The 18,555-nt window shown below is 42.0% G+C and overlaps 1 protein-coding gene across 1 annotated transcript in view; it reads right to left on the bottom strand.

Annotated features, from left to right (window-relative positions):
* Nucleotides 1-18,555, bottom strand: part of SEMA5A (semaphorin 5A) — a 1,054,315-nt gene that overhangs the window by 735,593 nt on the left and 300,167 nt on the right.

Genomic DNA, 18,555 nt, shown 5'->3' with positions numbered 1-18,555 from the left:
AGGTGCCTGTTAGGTGCCTGTTTTTTTTTTACTTAGGCATCATTGTGTGCACAACTTAGGCACATGCATTTAGGCCATGAAATAGGGTTGCGCCTAAACATTAGGACGCCTAGCAATGCCTAACACCACTTAGACTCCCCTATTTCACACGCAACCCCTATAGGTATAACTTCTTCAAAGGATCCTCAGCGGCACCACTTAGAGCTCAATAAAATCTCATTGCTCTAAGTTTTTACGTGTCAGCTCATCATCGGGTCCTTTTTCTTTTTATGTGTGACTACTTATTTACTATTCACTTTTGTATATATTAACTTTTATTTAATTATTTTCAGCATATACTTAGCTTAGATCATGTGGTCTCTGGCTAGGGATTTTCATGTCAACATGTTTCGCTTTCTAAGCTTTGTCAAGGCTTAACCCCTAACTATTATACCGCCAGAAGCTGTGACCACTATGTCCTTAGAGCAATGAGATTTTATTGAGCTCTAAGTGGTGCCGCTGAGGATCCTATGAAGAAGTTATACCTATAAGGGTTGCGTGTGAAATAGTGGGGAAGCTTTGCTACTATTTTGATGATCTTTTGTGAGAACCTGGCACCCTTGTGTAAAATTTAAATTTATTATAAAATGCAGACTATATAACACCACTTAGACAGCACTAAGTGTGATTCCATACAGTGTGTCTTTTATTGAATTGCACTTAGCACCACACTAGTCTGTGACATATATAGAATTTAGGCCATAATGTGTTATCTTGGGACATAACCTTTTTTTTTTTTTTTTTTTAATTAAGAGATAATGCATTTTTCAATAGCCATTGGATGATAGTTTTCAAAGGGTTTAAATCTCCCTACTTAAAAAAAAAAAATATTTATTGAAACCTCCTCCCTTCTCTCCAGGGCAGCATGATTTTATTGGCATGTACTAAGAAAAATCTAAAGTCATTCCTCACCCCACCCCCACCCCTTTACAAAACCACAGCATGTGTTATAGCACTGGCCGTGCCAGTAACAGCTCCAATGCTTATAGAATTCCTATGGGCGTCGGAGCTGTTACCGCTGTGGCCGGCGCTAAAAACTGTGCTATAGTTTTCTAAAAGGGGGGGGGGGGAGAGTTAATCTTGAAAACTGCTATCTCTGAAGGTAAAAGGATTAGTCAAAAACTGCCCTTGTTCACTTTTTTTTTTTAATCTATTAATTTTCCAAACCTAAGAAAAAGTGAATATAGATAAACATACAGATATAAACAATTAACGGTATAGCGGTATATAAGAAATCAAATCAAAATCAAATCAAATAGCACTTACAATTGCATAAATATAAAAAAAACAAAATACCTTATACCCTCCTCCTCCCTACCCTTCCCCCCTATCTGGATGTGTGTGGAAAAATAAAAAAAATCCAACCTGTGCACTTTTACCAACATACTTTTACCCATATTCCACAGAAAGTTGTGGTGTTATTGCAGGGATTGCATTGTTTTAGTTGGATAAAGCACCCAAAATTTTTGAAGACAGGATGAACTTTACCCATAAGTCAGAGTATCATCTGAGACTAGGGTTGCCAAGTGGCAACTGGTTGATCCAGTTCTGGTTTTACCACATTGCATGCAGGGACTTTTAGTTCTGATTTCCAAACTGAATTCCTTGAGGAAAAGCATTCTGATCTGAAGAAGAAGGGTTACATAAGAAAAGCAAGAATTCAGGTCCCTGCATGCAATAGTCATTCAGGGGTAAACAACTGTTTGCTGAGGGCAAGAGCTTTAATGTTTCCCTTTCTCTAGCAGAGACCAAAGCAGATTACAACTGTAGGATAATTTACTGTTAATTTGCATTTTCCAGACTGGAGAACCTGATGAAAACCAGAGCTGTGCAGCCTGCTCTGAGTAACCTTCATGTTCAATTGAAATCTGTTTGCCTATTCTTAGATCAGATCCCCTCTTTGGCAATCAGAGCAACAAATCCATGCCCAAAGAACAAAACTGTAAGATGAAGGGGGAGGAGGGAGGGTTACCAGATGTCCGGATTTACCTGGACATGCCCTCTTTTTAGAGGACATGTCCGGCTGTCCAGACGGCTTTTCAAAACCCGGCACTTTGTCCGGGTTTTGTAAAGCTTTCTCTTCAGATTGCATTGGGAAGGGGCATCTGCGCATGCACGGATGCAAGGCGGTGACATCACGTGTACACGTGTGTGTATGTAACATCATCACATTGCGGATGCCCTCACGATCAACGAAAACAAGCTGAGGGGGTGGGGCTAGGGGCGAGGCTGGGGCATGGTGTGGGCATAATGGGGATGGACTGGGCGGGCCTGGGATGGGTCTATGGGGGATGATGTGTTTCTACACAGGGTTTCTCAAACTGTGGATTATAAAAACATAAGAACATAAGAACTGCCGCTGCTGGGCCAGACCAGTGGTCCATCGTGCCCAGCAGTGCGCTCACGAGGCGGCCCTCTGGTCAAAGACCAGCACTCTAACCGAGTCTAGCCTTACCTGCGTACGTTCTGGTTCAGCAGGAACTTGTCTAACTTTGTCTTGAATCCTTGGAGGGTGTTTTCCCCTATGACAGGCTCCGGAAGAGCATTCCAATTTCCTACCACTCTCTGGGTGAAGAAGAACTTCCTTATGTTCGTACGGAATCTATCCCCTTTCAATTTTAGAGAGTGCCCTCTCGTTCTCCCTACCTTGGAGAGGGTGAATAACCTGCCCTTGGGATTGTGACCTGAGCAGGTCCTCCCCATTGCACTGTCACCGGTCCATTCCTTCAGGGGATTCTGCGCTTTCTGGTGCTGAATGAATGGGGCCATGGTCACAAAGGCCCTGATTCTATAAATGGCACCTAACTCCTGGGTGCCATTGAGCTTGATTATTGTCATCTGCTAAGTATCATTTATAGAATCGCACTAACCTACGCCTAAACAGTCTTAGGCACCAATAGATATTGAATCCTTAGGTACACTGCCATTTAGGTCAGGGTTTTCTTGTCCTAAATGAGTGAACCTAAGTTAGGCACCTACCAACGCCTAAGTCAAATCACACCCCAAATCCACACCTAGCCATGCCTAACTTGCTGGTAAGCACCTCGGTGTGACTAATTAATTTTTTAAAATTGTTTTTCAATGCCACTTTCAATTATCAGCACCAATTGAGGGAAAGGGAATAGAACTTGTATACCTGCCTTTTTTGTAGTTATATAACCACATTCAAAACAGTTTATATATAAGTACTCAAGCATTCTCTCTATCTGTTCCAGCGGGCTCACAATCTATCTAATGTATCTGGGGCAGTCAAGGATTAAGTGACTTGCCCAGGGTCACAGGGAACAGCACAGGTTTGAACCTACAACCTCAGGGTGCTGAGGCTGTAGCTCTAACTCTAATCAGTGGCATAGTAAAGGGGGGGGGGATACAGGCACCTCTCTGTCCGGCTCCACAACACCACGCTCACACCCTTCTCCCTGCACCGTACCTCTGTAGATCTTCGTTAGCACGAGCAACTTCTGCGGCCTATTGCTCACGACAGCCTGGTTCCCCTATGAATCACTTCCAGGTTATGGGGCCAGGAAGTGATGTCAGAGGGAAATCCAGCGCTGGTGTGAGGAGCATGCTGGAGAAAAGCCACTCACAAGACTGTGAGTGTGGAGTGGAGGCGGGAAGGTGCAGAGAGGAGGGAGCGGAAGGGGGAGGATGCCACCACTCCAGGCACCTCCTACCCTTACTACGCCACTGGCTCTAACTACTGCACCAATCTAGGGACATAACTTTAGGTGTCATTTATAGAAATTGGGCCCAAAAATCTGATATGAGCACTGTTCTGCCATAATCTATAGAGACTGAATGAAGAAAGACTTTTTCTTTATGCCAGACCCCCCCCCTTTGTATTTGTTGCTAATGCTATATAATATGAAGCAGGTAAACTTTCTTCACAAACTGATTACTCAGTTGTTGCAATCCTTTCAGTGTTTGTTTTAAATATCTTTCTTATCACAGATGTGTCACATCAAATTGTTGTACCAGGCAGGCACTTATAAGCTGTCAGTTCAGAAAGTAATTTTGCCTCCCCCACTGCTATCTTTATGATAACCTTTCAATGCCTGCAAGGTGCCAGAAACAGCTACTGTACAAAACAGAAATAAAAATAATAATTAAAAAAAAAGCCTGCCATTAAAAACAGGTTCACCACTGTTAGTCAGAGAAATATAGCTCCTGCAGTCAGAATGGATAAAAAAAACTTTGCTTTGAAAAATTCCAGCCTCCCAGTGCAAAACTACCAGCGAATATTGTAGAAACAGGGCAGAGTCATTAGCAAAAAAATTTCCAACATTTGTAGCACTTTATTTTCTTTTGGGGACGAAAAGGGACTTTGGAGTCAGTGGCATAGCCCCTCCCCCCCACACCTACCGCACCAAACCCCCCTCCTCTCCCCACTTCTTCAGCACCATACTCATGCCCTCCCTTCACACACCCATGCCTCTTGAAATCTTCGCCAGCGCAAGCAGCTTCTCCAGCCCGCTGCTCGTGCTGGCTTTCCCTCTGATGTCACTTCTTGGTCTCGCGACCTGGAAGTGATTTCAGAGGGAGCCAAGCCAATGCGAGCAGCAGGCTAGAAGTAGTTGCTCGCACTGGTGAAGATTTTAAAGAGGTACAGAGGCGGGGAAGTGAGGGTGCAAGAGTGGCAGGGGGGCAGAGAGGTGCCAGCGTCCCCAACAAGATGGCGCCTGGGGTGGTCTGCCTCCCCTCCATTTCCCCCCTTTACTACGCCACTCTTTGGAGTTCGGGTTAATGAGCACTGGCAGTTTCATTTTGGATTTAGCTCACACCTTTTTAGAGGTAGTTCTCAGGCAATGGAGGGTTAATATGTACTAGTAAATCCGTGTACTCAGAGCTACCCAAAATGCTACTACAAGTGCAAAATATTCTTTTTCACATATGCTCAGAAATGTAAAGTTCCCCCAGGGTGTTAACCCTATAGGGGAACCAACAGTCCAAACACTGCATATGTGTTGCTTGTTGAAAAAAGTTCAAAATAATAAATGAATTAAACATGTTATTTAACTTATTTCACTTATCTTAATGTTGAACTTGACTTTTATAAGTAGAAGGGTCCGAACGCGGACCACGTTTCACGATCTTCATTAGGAGACCCAATCAATAGCCTTACTTAGGGCTCCTTTTACAAAGTCGCGCTAGGGCCTTAACACGCAGAATAGTGTGCGCTAAATTGCCACTCGCTACCGCCTCCTTTTGAGCAGGTGGTAGATTTTCGGCTAACATGTGCTAATCTGGTGCATCCGCTAAAATGCTTAGCGCACCTTCGTAAAAGGTCCCTTAATGTGAAACCCAGTATTTAACTGTCAATACATATTTCTTCAAGACGCCGTCAACCTCTTTAAGAGCAAGAAGACGGCGTCTTGAAGAAATATGTATTGACAATTAAATACTGGGTTTCACATTAAGTAAGGCTATTGATTGGGTCTATAATATTGCACGCATGATTGCTACAGTTATGCATATAAGTTCTAGCCTCACACTCAGCGGTATTCTATAAGCCAGGTGCATAACTCACTTAGTTTTTAAATGCAAGTGGATAAGTGGATAGGGCTTGGGTGGAGTATGGGTGGGCCCCACATTTATGCATATAACTTCAAGAATACACTATGATGCCATATTTAGACAAGTTTCAAGTTTATTAGGTTTTTATATACCGCCTATCAAGGTTATCTAAACGGTTTTTACAATCAGGTACTCAAGCATTTGCCCTATCTGTCCCGGTGGGCTCACAATCTATCTAACGTACCTGGGGCTACGGAGGACTAAGTGACTTGCCCAGGGTCACAAGGAGCAGCGCGGGGTTTGAACCCACAACCCCAGGGTGCTGAGGCTGTAGCTCCAACATCTGCGCCACACGCTCCTCCAACAGGAGGAGACCTGCTATTGGCGTAACTGAGCACACCTAAAAGCTGGAGACTAAATGCAGCTTATGCTAGTATTCTAGAATGGAATCTACGGCGTGCTGAATTTTGGCCCATCGCATTTGGCTTCCTTTATAGAACTGCTCCCTGGGCTATTCCTCAGGTTTAGAATAATTTGTGATGATAGCATGGTTCATTTGAATTTAAACATACCAAAAATACTCTGATTTATAGGAACTGGAGAAGGGCTACTCCCTTTTTCAGACATAGACACAACACAGAACATAAGAACATAAAAATTGCCGCTGCTGGGTCAGACCAACAGTCCATCGTGCCCAGCAGTTCGCTCCTGGGGCGGCCCTTTGGTCAAAGACTAGTGCCATATCCGAGTCTAGCCTTACCTGCGTACGTTCCAGTTTAGCAGGAACTTGTCTAACTTTGTCTTGAATCCCTGGAGGGTGTTTTCCCCTATAACAGGACTACATTGAAGACTGAATCCTGAAACATCCAAAGCCTAGCAAGTAATAATAATAATAACAACAGTTTATATACCGCAGGACCGTGAAGTTCTATGCGGTTTACAATGATTAAAAGAAGGTACAAATAGATTGAGCTTAACATGGTGGAAGCTAGAGATTAACAGCTCAAGGGATCAGTTATTGAGGAGAAAGAGTTGTACGGGTCAGCTACCTAGATATTTCAGGAACAGATATGTTTTTAGGCATTTCCTGAATTCCCCATAGGTAGTAGGCGTAAGTGTAAGCAATTGTTCTAGATCTTTACCCCATAATGAGAGAAGGTGTTGATGGTGTCTTTTGAGTTTACATCCTCTAACTGGAGGGGAAACAAAGATTGAATGTGAACTTCTCTTATGTCTGTTGGCTGAGAAGGAGAAAAGGACAGTTATGTAGTTGGGGGCTAGTCTATATAGTACTTTAAAGCAGAAACAGGCGAACTTAAACTTCACACGTGCCTCCATTGGTAGCCAATGTAGCTGTCGGTAGTAAGGTGTCACATGATCAAACTTCTTCAGCCCGAAAATCAGTCTGACCGCCGCATTTTGCATTAACTGTTATTGTCGCAAGTTCTTTTGGGAAATTGCTAAATAGGCTATGTTACAGTAATCAAATTGACTCAGTATCAGGGATTGTGCCAGGATTCTAAATGCTGGCATATCAAAATATGCTCTAATGGATTGAAGTTTCCAGAGAGTGAAAAAACCCTTTCTGATTAAGGAGTCTTCCTGGTCTTTCATGGTTAAGCACTGGTCTAGTGTTATACCCAATACCTTCATAGTGGACTGAATGGGATAACTAAGGTTGTTGATGCATAGCGGTGTTTTGGTGTCAAGCGGGTGTGGTGAAGCTACAAAAAATGTTGTTTTTTCTGAATTAAGTTTCAATTTGAATTCAGTCATCCATTGCTCCATCAAATTTAATGCTTCTGATGCCTTGGGAGTAGTTTCCGAGAGTGAGTTAGTAAATGGAATGATGATTGTAAAGTCATCTGCGTAACTGAATACTTTTATCCCCAGCTGGGTCAATTGCGCACCTAGTGAGGACATGTAGACATTGAAAAGCAATAGGGACAGTGGTGATCCTTGCGGTATGCCAGATGGATTGCTCCAGGTATCGGAGAGATCGTAATTGAAACGTACTTGATAGGTACGGGACATAAGGAAGCCTTAGAACCAGTCCAAAACCTCTTCCCTAATGCCAATTGCATCTAGGCATTGTAGCATTTTCCCATGGTCAACTAGGTCAAAGACAGAAAAGGCAGAGCTCATATCAAATTGCATGATCAGAGCATTAAGGCCCTTACTAAACAAGAGATGCAGATTATCTAAGATAACCGCAATTACCGTCTCAGTACTGAACAAAGGTCTAAAACCAGATTGAGTTTCATGCAAGAGAGAGAACTGATCAAGATATTCCATCAGTTGGGACTGTACCAGTCCTTCTGTGATTTTTACGATGAATGGAATGGATGCTACTGGTCTATAGTCGGTTACCAGCGCTGCTGAATCTTTATTATTTTTTGGAATTGGGGTTATTATTATGTGACCATTATTAGTGAGGAATTTTCCATTTTTTAGGTCATGGGCTAAGTAATTTAGCAGAGATAGTTTAAATTCTAAAGGAGCCGCTTTCATAATTTCGGGGGGACATGTGTCCAGACTGCACATGCAATATTGTTTGACAGCTGACTACACATGCAATATTGTTTGACAGCTGACTGCACATGCAATATTGTTTGACAGCTGACTAAATATGCCAGGCATTGAAAATTAGAGTTTACAAGTACAGATTTTAGTCTGATCTACTATTTCTATGGCAACATTGCAAACACTTTAAGAAACACCCAGTCTCTTCTTGAAATATAATGCTCCTGATTGTGTAGACATATTATCTGAAGGGAATAATGCAAAGCTGATGTTGGAAATTAAAGGAAAATGTGGATTCAGAGACTGAATTCACTGCAGCCTGAGGGCTTAATCAAAGATAATAATAATGACTTTGTAGTGCTACTAAACACATACAAAGCTGTACAATGGTGATAAGTATTCAGGAATGGCAAATCCATGCCTAAAAAGCTCACTCTCATCTTCAGAAAGTAAAATCTTTGTCATTTGTACAGACTTTCACTATATGGCTTTCTTTCCCAAAGTGCTGAAAACATCCTTAAATGTTAACACACCTTAACTTTGGATGTTAACCTGTGTTAAAGGTTAAATTTGCTGATTATTAGAATATAAGCCTCTAATAGAATATCTGAGAGAATAAAATACAAAGGACCCCTTTTACAAAGTTGTGGTAGCAAGGCTGTTGCTGTAAATGCACCAAAAAGTCCATTCAATTCCTTTGGGCTTTGGTGCATTTACCACAGCAGCAGGCTTTGTAAAAGAGGCCTAAAGTGACTTGTCCAATGTCACACAGAGTGTGACTGAGAGAAGTGGGTACTGAACTCTGTTGACCCGTCTAGTGTTTCATCCGTTAAGCCACTCTTACTCCTACTCCTTATCATATCTATCGTGCTACTGTACCTACTATACATAATGTCCATCCTTCTGAGTTGTATTCACTACAACATGTGGCAATGTTTCATAGGATATTAAACTGTCAACAGGCTGTATGGCAAACAATCAATTAAAGTTCCAATAAGACTCTGTTGCCATATAAAATCAAGTTTGCAAAAAACTAGTCAAGAATATTTAAACACTGGGGAATTCTCAAAACGCTACTCTGAAGATCTTCTATCAGTGTAGCAGCACTTCTCACTGATTTCACCCTGTGTATATGAAGACTATTGCAACTCTTTATTTTATATTAAATATTAATAAATAATGTTTCTTATCTGTTCCATACTTATATAATATACTTCTTTAACTTCTTTCTTTTCTCTAATTCATTATGTCTCCCAATCTCTTCATATTTTCAAATTCATTATTGCTTTTTAACTTATCATTTTTAACTTGTCAGTCCATGACTTTCATTGATAGACTTTCATTGATAAACTTAGCTTTCATTCAGCTGTGTAGTTGCACTGCTCCCCACCGACGCGTTTTGACTCTTCTTCAGGATGGGGCTAGGGCTGCAAATTTTAAGCTCCACCGCTCTACTTATCCAGCGACCATTCTTTGCAAACTTGATTTTATATGGCAAGAGAGTCTTATTGGAACTTTAATTCAAAGGATATTAAGACATTACGGTCAATTTTCAGCATTTTTTAACTGGACAAGTTTCAAGTTTTATTTTGACTTGATGAATCGCTTATTTACTTTACTAAGCAATTAACAAATTTAAAAAAGGTATAAACATATACCAATTTGGACAGAAATGGCACTGACCAATTAAACACTGTTTAGTCATCTTTAAAAAAGTGTTGGTTTCAAAGTTGCTGGCTGAAATATAAACCTGCACTATGCAGATGATATAACGCTCATTACCAGCAGCAAAGAAAAGTCAAAGCTGAAAGTCATAACAGGGGATTAGAACTAAACATAATCAAGAAGAAGATCATGAACATGGAAAATGATGAAGATTTTGAGCTTGAAGGTGATAGAAGTTCTAAAGGATTCAAATCTCCTGGGCTTTTTTGTAAACAAAGAAGCAACTAGCAGGGAAGAAATACTCCACAGAATAGCACTTGGTTACTCTCCAATGAAGACGCTCAACAAAGCATTCAAAGGCAAGGGAATAACACACCAAACGAAGATCAGGCTTGTCCACACACTCATTTTCTCAGTGGTCAATTATGGATGCGAAAGCTGGACACTACAGACACAAGACAGAAAGAAGATTGACTTATTTGAGCTTTGGTGCTGGAGAAGGATTTTATGTGTGCTGTGGACAACTAGAAGAACTAACAAATAAATTCTGGAAGACTGGAATAAATTCTGGAATTCTGGAAGCAAATAAATTCAGCTATGACACTTGAAGCCCAAATTAAGTTATGACTGTCTTATTTTGGTCATATCGTCAAAAGAGAGAGATCACTGAAGAAGGGCATCATGTTTGGGAAGACCAAAGGAACCAGGTGAAGAGGGTGATCTGCGACCAGATGGCTGGACATGTTGAAAACAACCATGGTGAGTACGCTGGACGACCTTACTGGACTAGCATAAAATGGATTTCTTTTTTAGATCTGTAATTCATCAAGTTGCTAGGAGTTGAACATGTGTTGATGGAACCTAACACAATCATTTTGATACACTGCTTGGAATTCCTTCTATGGTTTACATGCAAAGGAAAGATTAAATATGGAAGACACAATCTTATCAAAAGGCAGTAAAGAGAGAGAATAGTAGTCATGGCAATCTGGTTGGCTGCACTCCCTTTCACACCCATAGATAGGTAGCAGACCTATCTGAGCCCGAGCAGTAGCTACTTTCAGTCTGGTCGGGCTCAAATATTCAGTGCCCATACCCTTACATGTTGCCCCTTTTCTTTAGAACACATTGAGGGGCATAATCAAAAGGGATGTCTAAGTCCGTTTACGTCCATTTCGCAAGTCGTCCAAAGTTAAAAATAGCCTAAGACACATTTTCGAAAGAGACGTCCAACTTTGTTTTACTTTAGAAAATAGTCTAATTATACGTCCTGCCGATCTGATTGTCCAAGCCACTAAATCGTCCATCTTTATACCACATTTCTGTCTAACTTTTCGTCCAAGTCCAAAACGCCTAGAACAAGCCCTGTTGGACGTGGGAGGGGTCTGCAAAGTGCCATGGTTTCTCCTCACTACAGCTCCCTTATAGGTCACGGTGAGCCCCCCAAACCACCCAGAATGCCCTAGACCCACTTATCTACCACCCCAATAGCCCTTATGGCTGCAGGAGCCACTTATATGCCAATAAAAAAGGGTTTTGGGGGTGTATAGGGGAGTGCACATGTTTAAGTATCAATGCAGTGATTACAGGGGCTTATGGGCATGGGTCCTCCTCTCCATGGGTCCCTAACCCACCCCCAACATGACTTAAGCTGCCTCTGGGCTGGACGACTAGGCTTTCCTATGCCAGGCGGCCAGGTGATGAAGGTCTGGAGGCTGAATTTTAAAGTTCTGAATAAAATTTTTATGGGGGTGGGGGGAGGTCAGTGATCACTGGAGTAGTGTGTGGGGGTCTGTGTTATGTGTTTGCAGTGCTTATCTGGTGACTTTAGGTGGGTTTTTGTGACTTAGACCATGTTTTACATGGTCTACAACGTCCAAGTTCCATCTTGGCTCTGTTAAACTTTTGGTTATACATGCTGTATGACTAAGTCTAAGCCGGCCCATGTCCCGCCTAACTCCCGCCTTCAACACGCCTCCCGAAATGCCCCATTTAGCTTTGGACGTTGAGCGGCACTATGAAGGCCTAGGTCGTTTAGAAATACGTCCAAAACCCGTTTTTATTTTCGGCGCTTGGACTTTTTGAGAAATGTTCATCCAAGTGCCGACTTAGGCCGGTTTTTGGACGTTTTTCTCTTTCGATTATGAGCCCCATAATCATTATACTCGTGTTTTCAAAATACTTATTTGAATAATTTTATAGGGAATTAAAAACTTATCTTTTTAAAAATGCATTTACATAAGATTAAACCTTTTTCCTCTCCGCTCAACTGTCAGAGGCTGGGAACCTGCAGACACAGGAGGGGGAGATGTTGCAATTGAAGACTATTGTATTACTGGTCCTCTGTCTCTATGAATGATTGATATTTATGGTGTTCCTTTCTCATTGATTTTATTGAACTGTAAACTGCCCTGACTTGAGTCTCAAGTAAGGAAGTATAACAAATTTTAAAAACAATGACTGGTTAAATTGTAAACCCTCTAAGCACAAAAAAAAATCTACTTAAATGAATGTAGCTCAGCTTGAGGTACTACTTAAAAATATGGGCAAAATCTTAAATCCATAAGGAAATCTGGATATATTGTAGACCATTTTGACTAGTGCCGCCTTGTGGTAGGAGCAATCATAGAAATATGATGGCAGATAAAGGCCAAATGGTCCATCCAGTCTGCCCATCTGCAGCATTCAATATCTCCTCCATTCCCTAAGAGATCCCATGTATCTGTTTCACACATTCTTGAATTCAGACACAGTCTTTGTCTCCACCACCTCTACTGGGAGACTATTCCATGCATCTACCACCTTTTCTGTAAACAAGCATTTCCTTAGATTACTCATGAACCTATCACCTCTTAACCTCATTCTATGCCCTTTCACTCTGGAGTTTCCTTTCAAATGAAAGAGACTCATTTCATTCGTATTTATGCCATATAGGTATTTAAACATCTCTATCATATCTCTCCTCTCCCCAGCTTTCCTAAAAAGTATGCATATTGAGATCTTTAAGTTTGTCCTCATATGCCTTATGATGTAGACCATCAACCATTTTAGTTGCCTTCCTCTGGACCCACTCCAACCTTTTTATATCTTTTTGAAGGTGCGATCTCCAGAATTGTACACAATATTCTAAATGAGGTCTCACCAGAGTCTTATACAGGGACACCAATACCTCCTTTTTCCTATTGGCCATTCCTCTCCAAAAGCACCCAAGCATCCTTCTAGCTTTCGCTGTTGTCTTTTCAATCTTTTTGACCAACTTAAGATTATCACTTACTATCACACCCAAGTCCTGCTCCTTTTTCATGCACAAAAGTTCTTCACCCCCTAAACTGCACCATTCCCTTAGGTTTTTATAGCCCATATGCATGACCTTGAATTTCTTAGCATTAAATCTTGGCTGCCAAATTTCAGACCATTCCTCAAGCTTCACTAGGTCCTTCCACATGCTTTCCACACCATCATCCCCCAAAGAGGCAAATCATAACCATAAACTTGTCCTGGGTATCCCCAACTAGTCAAGTTTTGAAGTTGACCACAATATGCATATGCAAATCTAGTTCATCTGAATGGGAATTCAGCTCATGAACATTTATTAGATATATTCTGAAAACCTGACTGACTGGGCTCCCTCCAGCCCAGGAGAAGTTTAGGAACCACAGGTCTAAACTAAGTACAAGCCTACAGGATGGCAAGTGCACACATGCCATGGGAAAAAAACAGTTGGATCAACCTGCCCTGAAAACTTTAAACCAGTTGGTAGCCTTGATGAAGCTGATTCTTCATCTCACTGGTAAAATCTCTTCAGTGGAACAAAGCTCCTTTGTTCCCAATGAGACAATAAGCTAATGGCACTATACATATGAGTTCAGGCATATCACACCTTACCAGAGGGGCATAACAGAACAAAAGACATAGCAAGTTCATAAAAAGAAGATAAAGGCTCATTGATGGGTATTATCTATACATGTTAAAATATTCCTTCTCAGAATTAATTATTTTTTTCTTTTCCACAGCCTGTAAATTAACTATAATTCAGTTTAATCATTCTTGGACTGACAATATCCATACCTTGTTACAGTGCAATCCTCATTGAATGGTTCCTTAAATGAGTTCCAAATGTATCAGAGTTAAAAGGCCTTGGAAACTGTTTAACGGAATCCATTTCCAGCTCATTTGTGTAATCATTCAGTAAGGACTTTACAGTATGTTTCATATAATGGTTACTAAAACTGAGGCCTGATTTGACAATGAATCAAGCCCAAAATCTACAATTCCTTAGTAACTTTTACAAACTCCTTACTGAACTATTCTGACAAGCCCTGCTTTTAGCATACAAAGCTGTCCCCTGGACTTATCAGATAAATGCTTTTGTCACCCCAGTCTATACTCCATTGCTAGAGTCATTCATAGAAAATGTGATTCTGTGCCACAGAACACTCAATGATTTCATTTGAGCCAATCAGGACTTTTTATTTTACAAAATATTTTATTTTAATTCTGCTGTGCAGTCAGACATGAGCTTCAATTGACATTTTCAAAACATCTCTTTCAAATCTAAGCAGTAGGATTCAGCTGTCATTCATCAGAACTACCTAACACCCTCCCCCTCCCTATTTACAAAAGTATAGCGCTTTGGCATAACAGCTCCGATGCTTATATATATATATATATATATATATATATATATATATATACGCTTATATATATATAAAACCCTAAGCGCGCATGCGCTGTTGAAAGATCATGATTCCTGGTGGCGTAAGGTGTGCTTCTGTGTCAGTCCTCATGGTGCCTGCATTAGCTGGAGGCGCGTGTGTGCAGAACATGCCAGCGACTCCTCCCTCCAGCTGCCGCTCCTCTTAAAAGCGGCCTGCTGAGGTTTGCCACCTTCCCGACATGGTGCTGAAGAAGGAGCCAGGGTTGCCGCTGCCGTAACACTCGTGCGTGTTCCTGCAGCCCCGCCCACTGCCATTAAGCAGAAGAACCTGGTCAACGGCGAGCAGTACCGGGGCAGGACGCCAGGCCTGCTGCACGGGGGGCTCGGCATTAACGGCAACCACAGCCTGATGCACGATCTGGGCCGAGAGGACCAGCTCCAGTTGGAGGGATGGAGGGAGGGTGGAAACGGAAGGGGGCCACGGAGTAGGCAGGCATTGCACAACAGGGGACCAGAGGGAAAGGGAAAGGGGGCTGCTTCGAGGGGTGGGGTGTGCTGGGGGCAAACAGCAATCATCGGGGGGGGGGGGAACAGAAGAGGGCCACGGAGCACGCAGGCATGGCACAACAAGGGGAGAGGGAAAGGGGGCTGCTGGGGGGGAGGGGTTTGCTGGGGGGCACAAAACAATCATGCTTTGCTCTGGGAGGGGGGGAAGACAGAAGGGGGCCACGGAGAGACAGGCAGGCATGGCACAACAGAGAAATACAGGGAGGTAGGGGCCAGGGAGAGACACAGACAGAATGAATGACAGACAGACAGCATCCTAGGAGAGAGAGACAAATAAAAAAACCCAGACAGACAGACATCTGCTCTAGCACCCGTTAATGTAACGGGCTTAAAGACTAGTCTTATAATAAAACTCTAAGCACGCATGTGCACTCTTACCAGCGTGTTCCGTGATCCGTCGGTCAGTGGCCGGCAAGAGTGCACATGTGCGCTTTGACTCCTCACCTCACTCACTAAGCGGCAGCATCCTTGCTCCGGGACACACTGACCCTCCTATCTCTCCCTCCCATGCGAGATGACCTTAATAACAAACTCCCTCCAATGTTGGCAGCCGCAGCACGCTAAAAAAGCTGTTTCGCGGCTTTCTTCTGCCAGTGAGTCCCTCTGCTGCGTCACTGATGACGTCATCAGTGACGCAACAGAGGGACTCACCGGCAGGAGAAAACCGCGAAGCAGTCTGTTTAGCGTGCTGCGGCTGCCAACACTGAAGGGAGGTTTGTTATTAAGATCACTCGCTGGGAGGGTCGCATAGGAGGGAAAGATAGAAGAATCAGCGGGGATTGGGCTGGGAGGGGAGAGAAGCAGTCTGCCTCGGATGCTTCAAGGCCTGGCTTCTTCGGGCAGCAGCAGCATTTACAATTTGCTGCTGTTGCCGGCTTCAGGCCTTCCTCTCTGGCGGGTCCTGCCTACTTCCTGTTTTCATGAAGACAGGACCCGCCAGAGAGGAAGACCTGAAGCCAGAAGCAGCAATGAATTGTGAATGCTGCTGCTGCTGCCCAATGAAGTTCAAGGAGGAAAGGGAGCAGAGGGGGAGAGAATGGCTTGGAGGGAAGAAGAGATGGCAGGGCATGGAGGGAAGGAGGAAGGTATGCTAGTCCAAGGGAAAAGGAAGGAGGAGATGCCATATGGAACAGAGAGAGAGAGGGCGGACACTGGATGGAAAGAGAAGAGAGGACAGTGAATGGAAGAGGCAAGACAGAGGGTGAACAGTAGATGGAAGGGGTAGAGAGAGGGAGACAGACACTGAATGGAAATGTGGGGGAGAGGAGGGACAGACACTGAATGGAAGTCTGAGGGACAGGGGGAGCAGATGTTGGAAGAAAGTGAGGAAGAGAAAGAAAAAAGGGCACATGCAGGATTGAGGGATGAGAATAAAGTTAGAAATAAAGATAGACAGACAGGGGGCCAGGGAAAGACACAGACAGAAAGAATGACATTCAAAAAGACACCGTCCAAGGAGAGAGAGACAAATTTAAAAAATCCAGACAGACAAACATCTACTCTAGCACCCATTAATGTATGCATTCATCTAGTAATGCTATAGAAATGATAAGTAGCAGTAGTAATAGTCATGGGCACTTCATAGAACTGATATAAAAAGCTCATCATGCCTAGATTGCTTAAAACAGAACATAACTGATAGTATTCTATAATTTACCCAAGTGCTCATGTTCTACCCAGAATAGTTTATAGTTTATTATTTATTATTTATATTCCATCTTTAAACAAGGCGGAATACAACCATACATATATAATTAAAATAATGACAAGACAAAGCAGACATGTCAAAAAACATCAAAATGAATAAATTCATACAAAACATCAAACTTGATAATTCATTTTACAAAACAGGAGATGCTTTAACAACTGTGTGAACGTACACAGATCTTTTTGTTGCCTAATATACCCATGTGCAAGTCCACCTTCAAGCAATGTGCCATCACATTTATGTACCAAGTTATAGAATAGCATACATTTTTAATCTTCCATTTATGCATGTATGTGCACATCCAGTATTCATATGTATAAACTGGTATTCAAATCATTTACATTAATTCTTGGCACTTTTTTTTTTATAGAACTACCCTTAAGTGTCAAGCAGATAAAATTAAATTGAGATCTGAACAGGACAGAACGTTAACATAATTTGGCTAGAATAAATGACACATGAGCATTCATCATACATCTTGTAATCAATCCATCACCAAAGTCTGGATCAACTGAATTCCAGAGTTTAATTACATGTTGAATGAAGAAATATTTTCTCTGTTTTAAATTTAGCAGCTTCACTGTGTTCTTCATAGTCCTTGTATTTTTAGAAACAGTAAACAAGTGATTCATGTCTACCTGTTCACTCCACTTAGTTTTATAGACCACTATCATATCGCCCCTCAGTCATCATTTCTCCAAGCTGAAGAGACCCTAGACGCTTTAGCCTTTCCTCATAGGGAAGTCGCCTTAACCCTTTTATCATTTTTGTTACCCTTTTCTGTATCTTTCTTAATTCTGCTATATTTTTTTTGAGATGCAGTGACAAAAATTGCACACAATATCCAAGGTGTGGTCATATCATGGAGCAACAGAAAGCAACAGGAAGCAGAAAATCCAACACAACTGCAGTCAAATATCGGGACAAAGAACCAAAAAAGAGAGACTGCAGTGATGATGTACAGGACACCAAGACTTTATTGAACAATCGTAAAAACATTGAACAGTTTGTATCCAAAAGGACTGATAAGACCGGACCCAACACGGTTCGTGTTTCGAAGAAACACTCCTTCCTCAGGGGTCCTAACACTTGTCAAAACAAAATAACCTGATGGATAACAATTGAATAAAAACAATGACTACCGTCAGCGCTCTTGCGTGATGCAGGGCCAAACTGTTTGGGCAAAGGAAGGTTGGGTGATTTGTCCAGGGTCACACAGAGCAGTACTGGGATTGAACCCACAACCTCAGGGTACAAAGGCAGCAGCACTAACCACAAGACCACTCCTCCACTATAATGTATTGTTTAATGTTTGGAAACAAGCAAATGATCATATAAATCCCTTATTGTAGTTGTTCAGTAGCCTGTTTCCACAAATTAGTGGGTATATTCAGTAAAGGTTGCCTATAGGTAAGTTCTGGGATGATGTCTGCTAAGCATGAATTCTATAACAGTATTTCCATGCACAACTGCCTTTATAAAATATTAGCTTAACTCAGCATTCTCACATTTATCTTTAGGCATGAGCATTTAGATGGTGTAAATGTTGGCACCAAAGTCCTGGCAGTTAGATGAAATAATGATAGTAAGCATGTAAAACAATACAAAAGTCATTCTTAGTCATGAGAAACTTAAGACAAGTTCGGAAATTCTTTGAGAAAACTCAATTCCAGCTCATAGTTCAGTCCTTAATACTAGGCCTACTTGACTACTGTAATATCCTCTACCTCCCATGTCCTACAACCATAAAAAAACAACTACAAACTATCCAAAACACAGCACTAAGACTCATCTACTCATTAAAGAAACATGATCACATTACAGAAGCATATCTCCAATTGCACTGGCTTCCGATCCCAGCAAGAATACAATTTAAATTCTA

This window comes from Geotrypetes seraphini, chromosome 2 (genome assembly GCF_902459505.1).
Source record: "Geotrypetes seraphini chromosome 2, aGeoSer1.1, whole genome shotgun sequence".
Taxonomy (NCBI): Eukaryota; Metazoa; Chordata; class Amphibia; order Gymnophiona; family Dermophiidae; genus Geotrypetes; species Geotrypetes seraphini.
The sequence above is the reverse complement of the archived record's forward strand: the minus strand, read 5'-3'. Positions and strand labels throughout refer to the sequence as shown.